The 16,853-nt window shown below is 45.5% G+C and overlaps 1 pseudogene; it reads left to right on the top strand.

Annotated features, from left to right (window-relative positions):
* Positions 1-16,184, top strand: part of LOC119304605 — a 48,279-nt pseudogene extending 32,095 nt beyond the window's left edge.
* Positions 16,185-16,853: the final 669 nt, after the last annotated feature.

The following is a 16,853-nucleotide window of genomic DNA, read 5'->3' as shown; positions in this document are numbered from 1 at the left end:
AAGCATATGAGAATGCCAAGCTTTTCAAAGAAAAAGTCAAACGCTGGCATGATAAGAGGATACAAAAGCGTGAGTTTAACATAGGAGATTATGTGTTATTGTTCAACTCTCGTTTAAGATTTTTTGCAGGAAAACTTCTCTCAAAATGGGGAGGTCCCTACGTTATCGAGGAGGTCTGTCGTTCTGGTGCTATAAAAATCAACTACTTTGAAGGCACAAATCCGAGGGTGGTAACCGGTCAAAGAATTAAATATTATATTTCAGGTAATCCTATCAATGTTGAAACTAATATTATTGAAACCATAACCCCTGAGGAATACATAAGAGACACTTTCCAGAACGTTCCAGACTCCGAAAAGGCATAGCTACGTGGTACGGTAAAGTAAACCGACTCCAAAACAACTCTAATGGCAATTTTCATCAGTTTTGGATTATTTAAGGATTTTAGGAAGAAAGAAGTACTCCGAAAGGGACACGAGGCTCCCACGAGAGAGGAGGGCGCCCCCTGTAGGGCGTGCCCCCTGTCTCTGGTCACCTCGTGTGTCTCCCGGACTCCGTTTTCTTGTATGTTACATATTTTGGTCGGTAAAAATTCATTATATATACTCCCGAAGGTTTTGACCACTCTATCACGTAAATATCCTCTGTTTTCGTTTTGAGCTGTTTCCGTTGCAGATTTAGAGCACCATCACTTCTCCCTCCTCCAACAACGAAGACAAGGATGCTTGGCTATTGAAGCTAGAGTTGAAAAGAGAGGAACCAGAAGAAGTCAACAAGGATGAAGGGATCAAGAAGGCCATGGAGGCTCAACCTCCGGTGGTAAAAGAAGAAGACATCCCTCAACCTTTACCTAACCTTTTCACTCCAACAGAGATTGAAGCTTTCAATATGATTGAGTTAGCCCGCATACAGAACAAGTACCTCATAGAGGAGAATATTTTGTTGAAAGACCATATTGCTGGGCTCAAGGGCATTATCCGCAAGTTGGAGGAGCTTTTACGCTCGATGTACGATTATCCACCGTCATCATCACCACCTCCATCACCTCCAAAGAACTAATCACATGGGTATGGGCACTCACCTTGGCAACTGCCTAGCTTGGGGGAGGTGCCCCGTTATCGTATCACCATCACACTCCTATCTTTACCGCTTTATTAAGTTCGATCCTTTTAGTAGTATCTTGATCTATTAGTTTGAAGTTTTGATATCAAGTAGTTTTGAGTTTTTCATTTTGATCTCTTTATGTAATCGAGTGCGTGTGCTATCTATAATAAAGATTAGTGTTGAGTCAAGGGCTTTACTATGTTGCTATGATCTTGAAAAAGTAGAAAGAATAAAAGAGTTCATATTGATCTTATGGATAGTGATAACTTCACACATAGAAAGTATGAGGCATAAAAATTGTTGAGAGTTGATGAACATAGCCTTGGTCATCGTTGCAATTAATAGGAAGTAATAAGGAAAGAGGAGTTCACATATAAATATATTATCTTGGAAATCCTTTATGATTGTGAAGCACTCATTAAGTATGACATGCTAAAAGAGTTGACGTTGGACAAGGAAGACAACGTAATGGTTTATGTTTTCCGACATCTTAGTTAAAGTATATTGTCATTGACCTTCCAAACATGTTGAGCTTGCCTTTCCCCTCTCATGCCAGCCAAATTCCTTGCACCAAGTAGAGATACTACTTGTGCTTCCCAATATCCTTAAACCCAGTTTTGCCATGAGAGTCCACCATACCTACCTATGGATTGAGTAAGATCCTTCAAGTAAGTTGTCATCGGTGCAAGCAATAAAAATTGCTATCTAAATATGTATGACTTATTAGTGCAGAGAAAATGAGCTTTGTACGAACTTGTTGTGGAAGTAATAAAAGCGACAGACTGCATAATAAAGGTCCACATACAAGGGGCAATATAAAGTGATGTTCTTTTGCATTAAGATTTCATACATCAACCCTAAACGCACATGACAACCTCTGCTTCCCTCTGCGAAGGGCCTATCTTTTACTTTATGTTTCACTTTATGCTGGAGTCAAGGTGATCCTCACCTTTCCCTTTTTCATTTTATCCTTTGGCAAGCTCTTCGTGTTTGAGAGATCATGATGCATATATCCAATTGGATGTAAGTTGGCATAGGCTATTATTATTGACATCACCTAAAGGTGAATATGTTGGGAGGCAACACAATAAGTCCCTATCTTTCTCAGTGTCCAGCTAAAACTCTATAACCACAAGTATCGCGTAAGTGTTAACAATTATAGGGGACTACGAGATAGTTAATTATGTGAGCTTGCTGAAAAGCTCTATTATTGACTCTCTCTGATGTTACAATAAATTGCAATTGCTTAAATGACTGAGATTATAGTTTGTTAGTTCCCAATGAAGTTTTTGAACCATACTTGACATTGTGAATTGCTTATTACTTGAACATAGGAAATCATATGACAAAATCCATATATGTTTCTGTTATTAGAATGATCATGATGCCCTCATGTCCGTATTTTATTTTTATTGACACCTCTATCTCTAAACATGTGGACATATTTTTCTATTTTGGCTTCCGCTTGAGGACAAGCGAGGTCTAAGCTTGGGGGAGTTGATACGTCCATTTTGCATCATGCTTTTATATCAATATTTATTGCATTATGGGATGCTATTACACATTATATCTCAATACTTATGGCTATTCTCCCTTATTTTACAAGGTTCACCATGAAGAGGGGGGATGCCGGCAACTGGAATTCTGGCTGGAAAAGGAGCAAACGTTGGAAACCTATTCTGCACAACTCCAAAAGACCTGAGATTCCACGAAACAACTTTCTAGATTTAATAAGAATTTTTGGACAAAAGAAATAGGCCAGGGGGCCCACACCCTGTCCAGGAGACAGGGGGCCCCCCCTAAGGCGCAACCCCCTATCTCCTGGGCCCCCTGGTGGGCTTCCTGCATCCATCTTCTGCTATATGAAGGGTTTTCCCCTGGAAAAAATTGTGGGCAAGCTTACGGGACGAAACTCCGTCGGCACGAGGCGGAACCTTGGCGGAATCAATCTAGGGCTCTGGCGGAGCTATTCTGCCAGGGACACTTCCCTCCGGGAGGGGGAAATCATCACCAACGTCATCACCAACGATCCTCTCATCGGGAGGGGGTCAATCTCCATCAACATCTTCACCAGCACCATCTCATCTCAAAACCCTAGTTCATCTCTTGTATCCAATCTTGTATCAAAACCACAAATTGGTACATGTGGGTTGCTAGTACTGTTGATTACGACTTGTAGTTGATGCTATTTGGTTTACTTGGTGGAAGATCATATGTTCAGATCCTTTATGCATATTATTACCCCTCTGATTATGAACATGAATATGCTTTGTGAGTAGTTATGTTTGTTCCTGAGGACATGGGTGAAGTCTTGCTATTAGTAGTCATGTGAATTTGGTATTCGTTCGATATTTTGATGAGATGTATGTTGTCTTTCCTCTAGTGGTGTTATGTGAACGTCGACTACATGACACTTCACCATTATTTGTGCCTAGAGGAAGGCATAGGGAAGTAATAAGTAGATGATGGGTTGCTAGAGTGACATAAGCTTAAACCCTAGTTTATGCGTTGCTTCGTTAGGGATTGATATGGACCCATATGTTTAATGTTGTGGTTAGGTTTACCTTAATAATCCTTTTTGTAGTTGCGGATGCTTGCAATAGGGGTTAATCATAAGTGGGATGCTTGTCCATGTTAGGGCAGTACCCAAGTGCCGGTCCACCCACATATCAAATTATCAAAGTACCGAACGCGAATCTTATGAACGTGATGAAAACTAGCTTGACGATAATTCCCAATGTGTCCTCGGGAGCTCCTTCTTCATAATTAGAATTTGTCTAGGCTTATCCTTTGCTACATAAAGGATTGGGCCACCTTGCTGCACTTTATTTACTTTCTTTACTTTTTGCTCATTACTATTTATCTTATCACAAAACTATCTATCACCTACTATTTCAGTGCTTGCAGAGAAAACCTTATTGAAAACCGCTTATCGTGTCCTTCTGCTCCTCGTTGGGTTCGACACTCTTACTTATTGAAAGGACTACGATAGATCCCCTATACTTGTGGGTCATCAAATAACAGGGGGCATGGGTGAGTAGAGGGATACCCTGGGCCAGCGGTGGGAGTAGTAGGGGGCGGTGAGGCCTCCGCGGCATCACAGCCGGCCACGAGAGGCAGGAGCACGCGACACGACCGGCGCTGCTTTGGGCGGATGGAGCAAGAAGACCAAAAGTTGAAGAAGCACTATGGCCGTTGGATGGACATCGTACAGTCACAATCGTTCATATTGACTAAGTTGACAAAGCCCTCCGTCCTCGTCAACTTAGTAGGCCCACAAGTCATCCACCCACTATGGTGGGTCCCAGCTAGCAGGGGGTATTCATTTTTTGGTGCGTAATAAGGAGGCACTTCCTTGCGTGCGAAGAAATAGCTGGTGGGTCCGACCTGTCAGCGGGGGGAACATTTTTTTCGTGAAATACAGAAGCCCTTCCCATGTACAGTGCACGTACAATGCGTAATAAGGAGGAACTTTCCTTGCATGCAACCATGGACCTCGTGGGTCCCAGCCGTCAGGCTCTCCACGTTCAGTCCTCTTCCAATGACTCTCGTATGTTGACCACGCCGCACCGAGCACACCGAGGCGGTGGACGATGGCGAGGCCCCAGACTGGAACGACCCGGAGATGGGGAAGACGCGGCAGTGGAGTCACAGACGGAGAGGTGTGGGAAACTTGACTGGTTCGGGTGCGGGGTGGGCCTACACTCGACAGAGAATAACAGGAGGTGCAGAGTGGAGGGATGGCCTGGCCGTCGGCGGGGTAGCGTTTCGCTGAGGAGCGCAAAACAATGACGCTGGACACCGAAGGCTGGAGCAGGCGGTTCCGGCAACGCTGGGGGAAGTAGACGAGAGATTGAAGAAGAATGCCGGCCGTTGGATGTAAATCCAACGCCTTCTTAGGCTTCGACCTACTGGCCCACATGTCAGCCAGTCCATTTGTTTTCTTACCATTTGGTGGGCTGGGTGAAACAATGATGTAGGATCTATGCAGGCCGTTTAAATCCCATTTTCATTTTTCTTGAAATCCGCGGACTTGCTGGGCTGGGTGAAAATATCATGTTGGGATAGACGTAGAAATGTTATAAAAACATAAACACATGATTGCACGTCAGTAAAATCTTTGCAAGCTTATGTACGCAATCACTAGGAGTTAACTTGGCAAGTTATATATAAACAATTATTATTATTATTTTGTAAGAACTTTCAACTTATGAAATAAAATATCATTTTAATTTGATGAGTTAATAGTACGTGGGGTATTATTATTTTTTAGGCTAGACGTCAGACAGTTGAGTTGGTTCTAGGAGAAAGTACAGGGAGAAAACTCAGTTTACATCGAAAAAGAAAGTGGGAGAAAATTCAGAGACCTGTTGGGTCCACCCGAGGAGAGGAATATGTTGGGAGGAAGGAGATTCAAAGCACGGCAGCCGAGTGAACTAGTTTTTTTTACGGACAAGTGAACTAGTTTACATACATAAGCAAATAGCCACTAAAAAAGCAATCAGGTTAATGGGTTCTTAAAAGAAATATTTCGGACAAAACAGATAATTACGGCACATAGGCTAATGCATGAAACACTCAGATGATAAAGGTGCTTATAAACAGATAAAGTACAACATCTAGACCTTCCTGGCATGCTTGATCATGACGCTGCGGATGTCCGTGTACTCGCCGGTTACGGGAAGCAGACACGCCCTCATGTCCAAGATCTGCCTGTACATGTCGTAGCATGCGTATGCGTCCTTGGCCGCGTAGGTTATGTAGGCTAGATTCAGAGGTACCTCCCACGTGTTCAGGTTGTCTTCTTTCATGTTGGCTTATCAGGGGTCGATGATGGTCTCAGCGAGGTCAACCACGGAGTCCTTCTCCTGCCCGTTGCTGATGATCTTGTACTGCTTCTGGATGTCGACAAGCTTGTTGCACCAGATGGTTGAATCGTCGCGTTCTTCCTTCTCTCCACCATAGCGAAGGTGCAGTCGGCGCTGCCGACGAAACGGGTGAATGCTCCAGAACCTGGTGTAGCCATAGGACTGAGGCGAGGCAGAGCTTCACCGAGTCTGTATCGTTGGTGTACATCACATTCAACTTGGTGCAACCATAGGACTGAATGGCGAACTAACTCCTTGTTGAAGTCCATATCCAGCAGTCTCACCCCTTGGATCGCCATTGGAGTCTCTTCGAGTGAACGAGTGTGTAGGCGGCGGCAGCAGTTCGTTTTTCAGCTCTTAGGGAACTGGATTCAACAGTAAGCTGAGTGTGTACAGGCGACAACAGTTATACCCCTCCCTCGTCCGCTGCACGCCCGACAGAAGATGCACCCTTGGCGCATTCAAACGCCTCCATTAAGAAACCTACTCCGGCCACACGTCGGTTCACGAGAGGGTCTGTATTGGTACTATAATAACAGGAGTTAGTGGTCACTTTACTTAAATTTAATTAGCTTTAATAGGAATTTATACTTAAAACAAGTAATGCATTGGCTCATTCTATCAGTGCCACGGGATCAACATGCACAACAATTAGAATTATTATTCTCAGGACGCACACGATCAGCACATTTGTCGCACTTTCACAAAGATAATACTACCAAGTTTGAACTGTTTGTTATGGTTGTTGTCCTCTGCATCATCATGTCGTGTTTACCAGCTTGCAAGATTCAGAACCAACAAATAAAATCCAAATAATAAGTACAACAAAGATGCCTACACATCTCATTGATTCTCAGCTTGCAAGATTCAGAACCAACAAATAAGATCCAAATAATAAGTACAACAAAGATGCCTACACATCTCATTGATTCCCAGCTTGCAAGATTCAAAACCAACAAATAAGATTCAAATAATAAGTACAACAAAGATGCCTACACATCTCATTGATTTCCAGCTTGCAAGATTCAGAACCAACCCATTAGAGCCTTTTGATAAAGTGAATATCGGGATTAAATCCATCTTGGCTAGCCATGTCATACAATCGAAGAACTTGGCGGATGCTCTTAACCGTCACAACATCTGTAGTTGAGTATTCCTGTTTGCATAGCATGTTTGCACAGCACAAACAAGGATATGGGAGAGCATGATTTCACTTTAATAGCGGCCTCCTTGAACTCAACATCCAGCTCCACTAGGATGAGGTCTGCCTGGAGTTCCATGATTCAATTCATGCGCCTTTTTCTGCAGTTCACCTAAAATGAAGCAAAGATTGCATCATTCAGCTAGCAAGAAGTACTTGCTCTTGTGAGCTGGCAGGTTCTTCTTTAGTAGTTGCACTAAAATTGAGGAACATTAAGGTTGGTTGTCTGGCTCATGTAAGGTGCAACTATAATTTTCTTATCCTTTTGTGCAGTTCCACTAAAATAAAGTGCCATTGTGGTGACAGTGATGGCTCCATCTTGCAAAGGCTAATAAAATGTTGCACGAGATTACCAGCAGAACTTGACGGAGATTTTGGAAACTCCAATCACCATTTTGTGCAGTTCCACCAAAATTGAGAGATGTTGCCCACGTGACATTTTAGTTGAACTGCACAAGACACTCATTCCAAAAAGAGTGTTTTGTGCAGTTCACCAAAAGGTCACAATAGCAACAAGGTGAAATGGATATCCCTATCTACACAAAATGATAGAAAGTAAACAGTTGCTGGTCAATAAGAATATACGAAACATATACAAAATTAAAAGAAGCATCTTAATTATGTTCATGTCAATCATGCAAGGAAAGTAGAAATTTTAAAATGTCAGCAACGCTTCATGTTACCAGAAGCATTACGATCAACAATGAGATTCCTCAAATATGGGATTACTTTAATGGTGGCATTGCTTGTTTACAAGACACAGTAAATCAACAGCAGCTAAAGAGTTAGTTTAAGGGCATGGGACCGTGGGGACACCAGGACACTCAGCAGCGTAAAGGAGCAACTTACTTATCATACTGGGGAAAACAGCAGGAGTGCCTTTGTAACACGGTTTAATTGCATCTTATCACTGGAGGCATTAGATTAACAATAACACTGGTTAGACATGTCCCTAAGGTAACAGTGTGATCGCTTCATTTTACATGCGCCCTTACATTAACAACAACAAAAGTTTGGTATAAGGACATGCAACAGTGGACTCATTAGCACGATGTACCTACAAGGAGGCATAAAGTGGTGATGATGAGCTTGTTCATGCTATGTGAGGGCAGCAAACCTAATCCTGGAGACCTTGTACTATGTGAGGGCAGCAAATCTAATCCTAGAGACCTTTTACTATGTGAGGGCAGCAAATCTAATCCTAGAGACCTTTTACTATGTGAGGGCAGCAAATCTAATCCTGGAGACCTTTTACTATGTGAGGGCAGCAAATCTAATCTTGAGACCTTTTACTATGTGAGGGTAGCAAATCTAATCCTGAGACCTTTTACTATGTGAGGGTAGCAAATCTAATCCTGGAGACCTTTTCCTATGTGATGGCAGCAAATCTAATCCTGGACATACTCTGTTGACTTGTCCACCAGCCGCCACTGTCTATCCTTTTTTCAACCAATAATAGATATGTTCCTTATCCAGTTTGTACTACATTTTCCCATTATTTCACTTTTCAACCAAGAGACCGGTTGGGTATCTGGTCTATACTACTTTCATCATATTATTTCCTCTTTGAATCAAGTCCTAGATTCATGCTACAACTTTCCCCCCTTTCTTAGTTGTTTGAACAAAGCCCTAGATTCGAATGCATGAAGTAGCTTTACCTCTAATAATACTAAAAATTTAGGTGGCTTTGGAAGAGCTGATGGGAGTAGAAAAAGATGCACATGCAGACACGTGGGGAGCTAGGGCAGTAGAGCAAGGCCGCTTTCGAAGAACTTATACCTGAGGGTCACCGGGATGTCGACGGCGGCAGGTCGGATCTGCGGACAATACGGCAGGGAGGAAGAAGGGTCGGAGGACCTCCCGAGTCGGCGCTGTGTCGGAGAGAACGGCACGGGCAGAGGATTGGGCCCCTCCAGCAGCGGTGGGTTTCCTCCCTCGGCGGTGATGACCACGTGAACGATGCACCTTTTAGTCCTCTACACACACCGGCCGAAGGGATCCGGCCGGATCTGTGACCAGCGGTGAGCAGAGAGAAAATGTCGCTACCGCTGTCTTGTTTATATCTGGAGAGGATGAGAGAACGAAGAGAGAAACCCTAGTAAAGCAAGCGCTTAGGCCCCTGCGTCCATATATAGTGGAGTGATTATTTTTTTTCTCTCCACAACAAGTCTTTCAATTTGTGTACGTGGCATTAAAGAAAAGAAACTCTCTATTTAAGGTGACTACTCTATGACTCCTACTTACTACTACAGTTTGTTCACTTGTGCTCCCCGCCCCTCCATTCATTGAACAACCCCACGGGTGAATAAACATACAGTAAGTACTGTATTTATATAGAACGAACAAGCTCGAACTCTTTTCGCGTAGTTAAAAGTTGAGGGCGGGGCTTTTCTCGGGCAGTACGCGCGGCAGTTTTCGGGTAGGCGGTTTCACTGAGAGGCGAGGAGGGTGAGCGAGTGGGGCTGTGCGATTTAACGGCGCGCTACTGCTGGAAAGACTTGTGATATGACCACTCACTATAGTCATGAATTACTGGCGCTCCGACCTGGGTGATGCCCCCCTTCCGTTCCGCGCTCTAATCTGGTGCATGACACGTCGACCCGGATGCTGGCTCTCCCACATGTCGGAGTAGCAAGAAGGAGCAAAGAATGATGCGGTATATACTAGTACTATACTACTCCCCCCGTTCCTAAATATAAGTCTTTGGAGATATTTCACTATGGACCACATACGGAGAAAAATGAGTGAATCTACACATAAAATGCATCTATATACATCCGTATGTGGTCCACAGTGAAATATCTATGAAGACTTATATTTAGGAACGGAGGGAGTACTACTCAGGTCGGAGGAGTGCGAACCACGACAGCCCAGTGAACTAGCAGTACAAAACAATGTGGTGATATGGCCATAAAAAACAATGTGCTACGGTCCACACTGTAGCATGTACAGTAACACTCATCTTTGTTTGGATCCCTGAGTTAGAGCTAGTTTGGGTTGAAATAGCCTCAAATTATCGAAACAAGAGGGGTTAGTTTGAGCTAGTTTGCTCTAACCCAGCTAAAAAAACTAGCCCGGTGGAGAGGTTCTAATTGGGTTAGTTATCCTCGGGCCTACTAAAAGAGAACTAAAAAAATCTCACCTGCCCGCACCAAATCGCTCCCCCCTCTCTCGCACGACTCCTCTCTGTTCCCATAGGGCTGCCCGCCCAAGCGCCGCTCGCCCTCTCTCTCCTTCGGCCGCCCTCTCAATCCGGCCTCCGCCGCCCTACTCCGGCCGCCCTCTCCCTCCGGCCTTTGAAGGTCGCCCCGCTCCCCCTTCACCAGTCGTTTTTCTCCCTCTATCGTGCGCGGCGGCGGCGCATCTACCAGGGAGGTCGCGAGAGGGGTGAGTTTGTTTGTTCCTTCTCTGTCTCACGGCCATATCATTGATCTTGCTTGCTCTAGCGCTAATTCTGATTTGGAAAAGTAGATCCTGATCAAACTTGCTATAGATTTGTGGTGCATGCATGGAATTGTTTGATGCTGCTTGAGGAGGTAATAAATATTTCTAGAGGCCCAAAGATTCAGGTCACCTTTCTAGGTATTTCAATTTCAGGCTTGCATTATTTGTAGAGGCCCAAAGATTCAGTTCACCTTTCTAGGTATTTCAATTTCAGGCTTGCATTATTTCTAGAGGCCCAAAGATTCAGTTCACCTTTCTAGGTATTCCAGTTTCAGGCTTGCATTATTTCTAGAGGCCCAAAGATTCAGTTCACCTTTCTAGGTATTTCAGTTTCAGGCTTGCATTATTTCTAGAGGCCCAAAGATTCAGTTCACCTTTCTAGGTATTTCAGTTTCAAGCTTGCATTATTTCTAGAGGCCCAAAGATTCAGTTCACCTTTCTAGGTATTTCAGTTTCAGGCTTGCATTATTTCTAGAGGCCCAAATATTCAGTTCACCTTTCTAGGTACTTTAGTTACAAGCTTGCATTATTTTTAGAGGCCCAAAGATTAAGTTCCCAGTCGGCGGCAAGTGGCCCTGCTACCCATGCCGGTGTCGACCTCAACTCACAAGGGCCGGCGTCGGAGGGGTTCCAGGGGCTTGGGCTCTACAGAGCCTTCCTCCAGAGCGACGATGGCGAGCTCCTCCCTCGGTGTGCGAGGGGCTCCGGGCTCCCTCCCTATCATGAATGACTTCCGTGATGAGTTAGCTCATTCTTTGTTTCATGAAGTGTTTTTTTATTTTGTGAACCTTGATTGACGACTTGTATGTTTAAGTGGGATATCTCATTTGTATGGACAAAGTAAAAATTATCATGTTTTGCATGCTTGATTTGTATAGATGGTTTGTTTATGTCAATTGTGAGCGGGAGGAGGCCACAGAAGAGCTGGCCACACCAAGAGGGTGCTTGGATCCAAGGGACTTATTTTAGTCTGACTAAAAATAGGGTCCAAAGTAGTCAAATGATTGTGATAGAGCATTTATTGTCAATCTAACCCTGCCATCCATACACCTCTTTGGTTTAGAGTTAGTTCAGGGTTAGAATCTAACTCTAACCTCTATATGACTTAGAGTTCTCCTCGTCTCAGTTCATCGCCATCATACTTTCCCCATTCCTGTGTTTTCAGTATCCTGCGAATCAAAGAGGCCCTTTTTTGCGGGAAAAATCAAAGAGGCCCTTAGACTGGTTTAGGTCCGGTCATTTTTTATAAACGTGTTATGTCCAAAATTTAATGAACATGCTCTGGTTTCCACGACAATAATCCGGTTTCATGTAGTAATTCATTCATTTATTTATTCTTCTGCGGGGGGTTTGCATGTAATTCATGAGGTTTGAAAAGTAAAGTACCCCGGCATATGCTCCGAGTCGTGCATGCACTATGACCCAGATGCTCTATGTCCCACATGTTGGCGAATGGGAGCATGTGGAAATAGCCTAGGAGTACATATAGGAGGATAAATGCGTGAAAAAATATGTACTGTGAAGCGTAGCCGCGATTCGAAAAGGAGACCTAAAGTGATGACAGCTATAGGTCGCACGCACCTAACTAGTGGTACTAGACATACGACTAATTTTTCCCTCAAAAAAAAGAGGCATGAGTGCTCAGTACTCCTATTCTATAAACACGAGTCCCATCTGACAACAGCGTCCGTGCTACAGCTAGCTCTCCTCCCTCATTTCTCTCTTCTAATTCTAAACTCGACCGACGCCCGGTGGGCGGGGTGGGTTTGCTCAACTGCAGCCCCACCTCACAGTGAAAACGTTACAACTGGAATAAAAATGCCATATACTCCCTCTGTTCATAAATATAAGCCTTTTTAGATACTAGTTCAAATGGAATACAGGACAAAGATGTATGTAGACACAGTTTAGAGTGTAGATTCACTCATTTTGCTCCGTATGTAGTAGTCACTTGCTGGAATCTTTAGAAAAACTTATATTTGGGAACGGAGGGAGTACTATATTAATAAAACATTAAGGCCACGAGGCGATGCAGTGCTGGTTACAGGAGGCAAGAAGTCGAGATGCATCCATCGACGACGTCCACCTCCTCGACTCAGGGTGCCAGCCCACCGAACGGCACCTAAGTAGCAGCGGCTTTCGTGGCCAGGTCGACGTGCTTCTGAAAAATGGCATCCAAAGATTCCAGCCGCTGGAAGGAGGCCAACGTCTTTCTGTCTGCGCTTGCCTTGTAGTTGCCTATGTAGACGATTTCCTCGTAGACGTGGATGTGAAGGTCGACGGTTTCTTGCATGGCGAGGCGCTGCGCGGCGAGTGCGGCCTCGAGGTGCACATTCTTCGTCGCGACCTCCGGCACCTGCAGGGCCACCAGGGCTTCAAAGAGTTCGTCACCATGTAGGCCGATGAGGGTGGCAAGCAATGAGGAGCCTGGGCGCGCGGGATGGAGCAGTACAATAAGGTCGTCTGCGCGCTTCTTGACGGCAGTGAACTTGCGGATGGAGTTGACCATCATGTCATCCATGCGAGAGGCAAAGCCGGCGTCGGCGAGGGCTACGATGCATGCGGTCGCCAGCACTGTCAGGAAACGCTGCATGGTGCGGGGCTGCAGGCCGGCGCCTTGGATGATTTGGCACAGCCGACTGCCACTCGCGTCCATCGCCTCCATAGGTGCTTGTGGCTTCTGGTCACTTGGTCTTGGATTGTAGTGAGCAGTGTTGCGCAGAGACTTGGGAGTAGATTGATTGGAGTGGTGGGGCACCTTTATTATATGAGAGTCCAAACTCTGTTGCATTCACATCATGCTGGCTCTATTCTGCTTCTCCAATTAATTCCCTCTGCATGTAATTGAGGATGCATCATTGACCATTCAACGTCTCGGGAACCGCTACCCTCTTCCTCCTTGGCATTCAAGCACCTATGGACCCGTCGACGACGAGGTGCCTACCTATGGACCCGAAAATTTCAAGATGATAGTGTCGTGCATGCGTGTGTTCATAGGGGTGAGTGTATGCGCGTGTATATGAGCACTTGCGTCTGTATTGTGTCAAAAAAACATAAATGCATGTCAAAAAGAGACTAGTCAGTATACTCAATATTGTGCACCTCGGAGAGGAAAACGACAGAACTAGTACGTATTTATTTACGGTGCAGATTCACTCATTTTGCTCCATATGTACTCCGTCTCGGTGTAGTCTAGTCACTTGTTGAAATCTCTAGAAGGGCAAATACTCCTTTCTGGTTTACAGGGCCATACTAGCAAGTAGTTGTACGTACTAGTACAATAGTGGGCTCACATAGCAATTTTGTCTCATGCAAGAGCCTGGCTATATGCGTGCTCCAATGTTCGCAACTGCAATGTTCGGTTTGCGCTTGGCTCTTCGCCTCTTCGAGAAGACGAACAATGATCTTACTACTACTGCTTCTACAGTGTCGAATCCACTGCTGCATGTCCGTCCACCACGAGCGGGACGGATAGCTTGTTGTAGAAGTACTACTAAGCAAAAGGTTGTCCTCGTTTGCGAGCAACCGCACGCATGGGCGAGGGACAAGGCGTGTAGTAAAATCAAGCTTCTCCTCGTTGTACGAGTTGACGCGACACATCATAGCACTGGCCCCACATGCTTGCCTCTAAACTTGGCTGAAAGACCCGCGGTGTACAATATATTTGCTGCAACCTCTAACATTTACCCACCACAAATTAAAATATATGTGGTCGTATGCATCGTTCTGATGCAGAGGCCGGGGAGTCCCCCCTTTTTAAAAAAACAAATTAAAATATATATTCCTGTCTTGACCAGATGAGCATGCAAACTACAATCACCAGGGTGACAGGTAGGGCCACAAGACTATTTTAATTTTTCTTTAAAAACTTCGAGACGGACACATAGCATGGAGCCGACCCCAACGATTTTAAGCTTACAGGCACGGTGCACGCTATCCTAGACTACTCTACACATGAAACTGCCACACGAGCGTCCGGGCTGCGCTTGGCTCTTCGCCTCTTCAGGAAGTCGAACAATGGTGGAGTACTACTACACTGGAGGAGTACTACATTACGCTTATGTCCATCTGACACCGATTGAACTGTTGCATGTCCACCGCATGCGGGAGGGAGAGCGTGTAGTGAAAGCTTCTCCTAGTCTTGCCAGCCACCACGCTCATGGGCGAGGGAGGGACGCACCTGCATTTGCGTGTATGACAGGTGGGCCCGACAGGTGTGTGGCCAACCTGTCATACAGCCAAAGGAAGGTGCAGTTAAGTCCGCGAGGGAGAGGATAATCAAACTTCTCATTGATGTACGAGTTGACGCGACACATCAAAGCACTTCACTCGATATATTTCAATAATTTACATTTACCGATGCATTAATTACAACGCATGCATGGACGCCATGACTCTTCTTTTGATACTTGCATGTGTTGATTTAATGCACCTTGAGGTAGTACTCCCTCCGTTCCTAAATATAAGTATTTTTAGGGATTCCATTATGAATTACATACGGATGTATAGAGATGCATTTTAAGTGTGGATTCATTCATTTTGCTCCGTATGTAGTCCACCTAGTGAAATATCTATAAAGACTTACATTTAGGAACGGAGGGAGTATAAAATATGTGACGGTAAAGCTTTGTAATACCCCGACCCAAGTCGAGAGATGGTTGTGCACGAGGAGGGCGAGATCATGCAGACCGAACAGGACCCGACGATGGAGCTATCTAAGGTCTCGATGGACCTCACCGTGCTCCACTTCCCCTTGTGCCTCCGCCCCTTGACGCCTCCAGTGTATGAGGTTCGAATACACCTCGTCCATTCGGCTGATTGAGCAAGGTGCAGGTTTCTTGATTGATGTGCTATTCGATTGATTTCTGCAGTGCGAGGGAGGGCACCTGGCCTGCACGGACTACCACGTCGAGCGCCCCGGGAACCAGCGGTAGTGCCAGAAGTGCGAGCATGGCGGTGGCTTCGACGTGCGGAACACGGAGGTAGACTCCGTCCTTTCGTCGGTGGGGGTGGAGTGCCCGCACGAAGGCTGTGGGCTCTACGTCACTTACCACAAATTCGCCGATCACCAGAGCGTGTGTCCGCTCATGCCCTGCAAATGCCCCGTGCCCGTCTGTGGCTACGAAGGCCCGCCGCCGGCGCTCTACCACCACATCAGCACCGCGCATCCCGTGCCCGTGCACAGGATCCAGTACGGCAAGGTGCTCCAGCTGCAAGTGCTACTGTCAGAGCCACGGCTCTTGCTATTTGCGGAGGAGGACCGCCCCACGTTTTTCTTGGTCGGCGGCGTGCTCGACATCGGCGCTCCTACCGCCGTGTCGGTTGTCTGCATCAGAGCAGGGGTGTCCCCACTACCGCACTACTTGGCTAAGTTGTGGGCGAACGGCCCGCCGGGGGAGCCCAAAGGCACGACCGACGCCGTCAAGGTGGAAATGGAGGTGACAAGCAGTAAGGATCTCGGCGACGTCGACGTGCAGGAGCTGACCTTCTTGACTGTTCCGCCCAAGCTGCTGTCCGGGACTAAGCTTGTGTCCCTCCACATTCAGATTGACAAGCTCACATCCTAAATGTTTCTACACTGCCTTCTGTTTATCTTAGTAATATGCTAATATAGGGATTACCTTGGTATACTTTCGCTTAAGAAATGGTGGGTTTTGGTGGCGATGCAGCAATTACTTCGACATCATATCAGTAATTTCCAACAGTCGAACGGATATTTTGTGTCTGTTGGATATAAAGTTCCTTTGGGTAAGAAGTACTACTTGTCATCAAAATGGATAAAAGGATATGTATGTAGACGTATTTTAGTTCTAGATACGTCGCTTTTTATCCATGTAGATGACAAGCACTCCCTCCGTTCCAGAATACATGCCTTCCATTTGTCAAAATATAGATGTATCTAGACATGTTTTAGTATATAGGTACATCCATGATAGAGCCAATCGGATGGTTGAGAACACTACAATTTGTAGCTACAGATGCGTGTGTGACTCCCAGATGCAGAGGCCGGGGTCATCATCCTCCTTTTCGAGAAAAATAGACGCGTGTGTGAGAGCACGAGTGTGTGCGTGCACCTATTCTCTTCCTGTATAACGTACTACTAAACTCAGAGTATAAGGTTTTGTGGGTGGCATGATGGTGCATGCGAGAAGTCATGAGAGATAGGTTTAATGCATCTGAAAGAAGGACTAGCCTAGAGCTCGCCGCGCGGCTATTCCTATCGAACGCCCCATTAA

This window comes from Triticum dicoccoides, chromosome 1B (assembly GCF_002162155.2).
Source record: "Triticum dicoccoides isolate Atlit2015 ecotype Zavitan chromosome 1B, WEW_v2.0, whole genome shotgun sequence".
Taxonomy (NCBI): domain Eukaryota; kingdom Viridiplantae; phylum Streptophyta; class Magnoliopsida; order Poales; family Poaceae; genus Triticum; species Triticum dicoccoides.
This window is presented reverse-complemented; position numbering and strand designations above follow the sequence as displayed.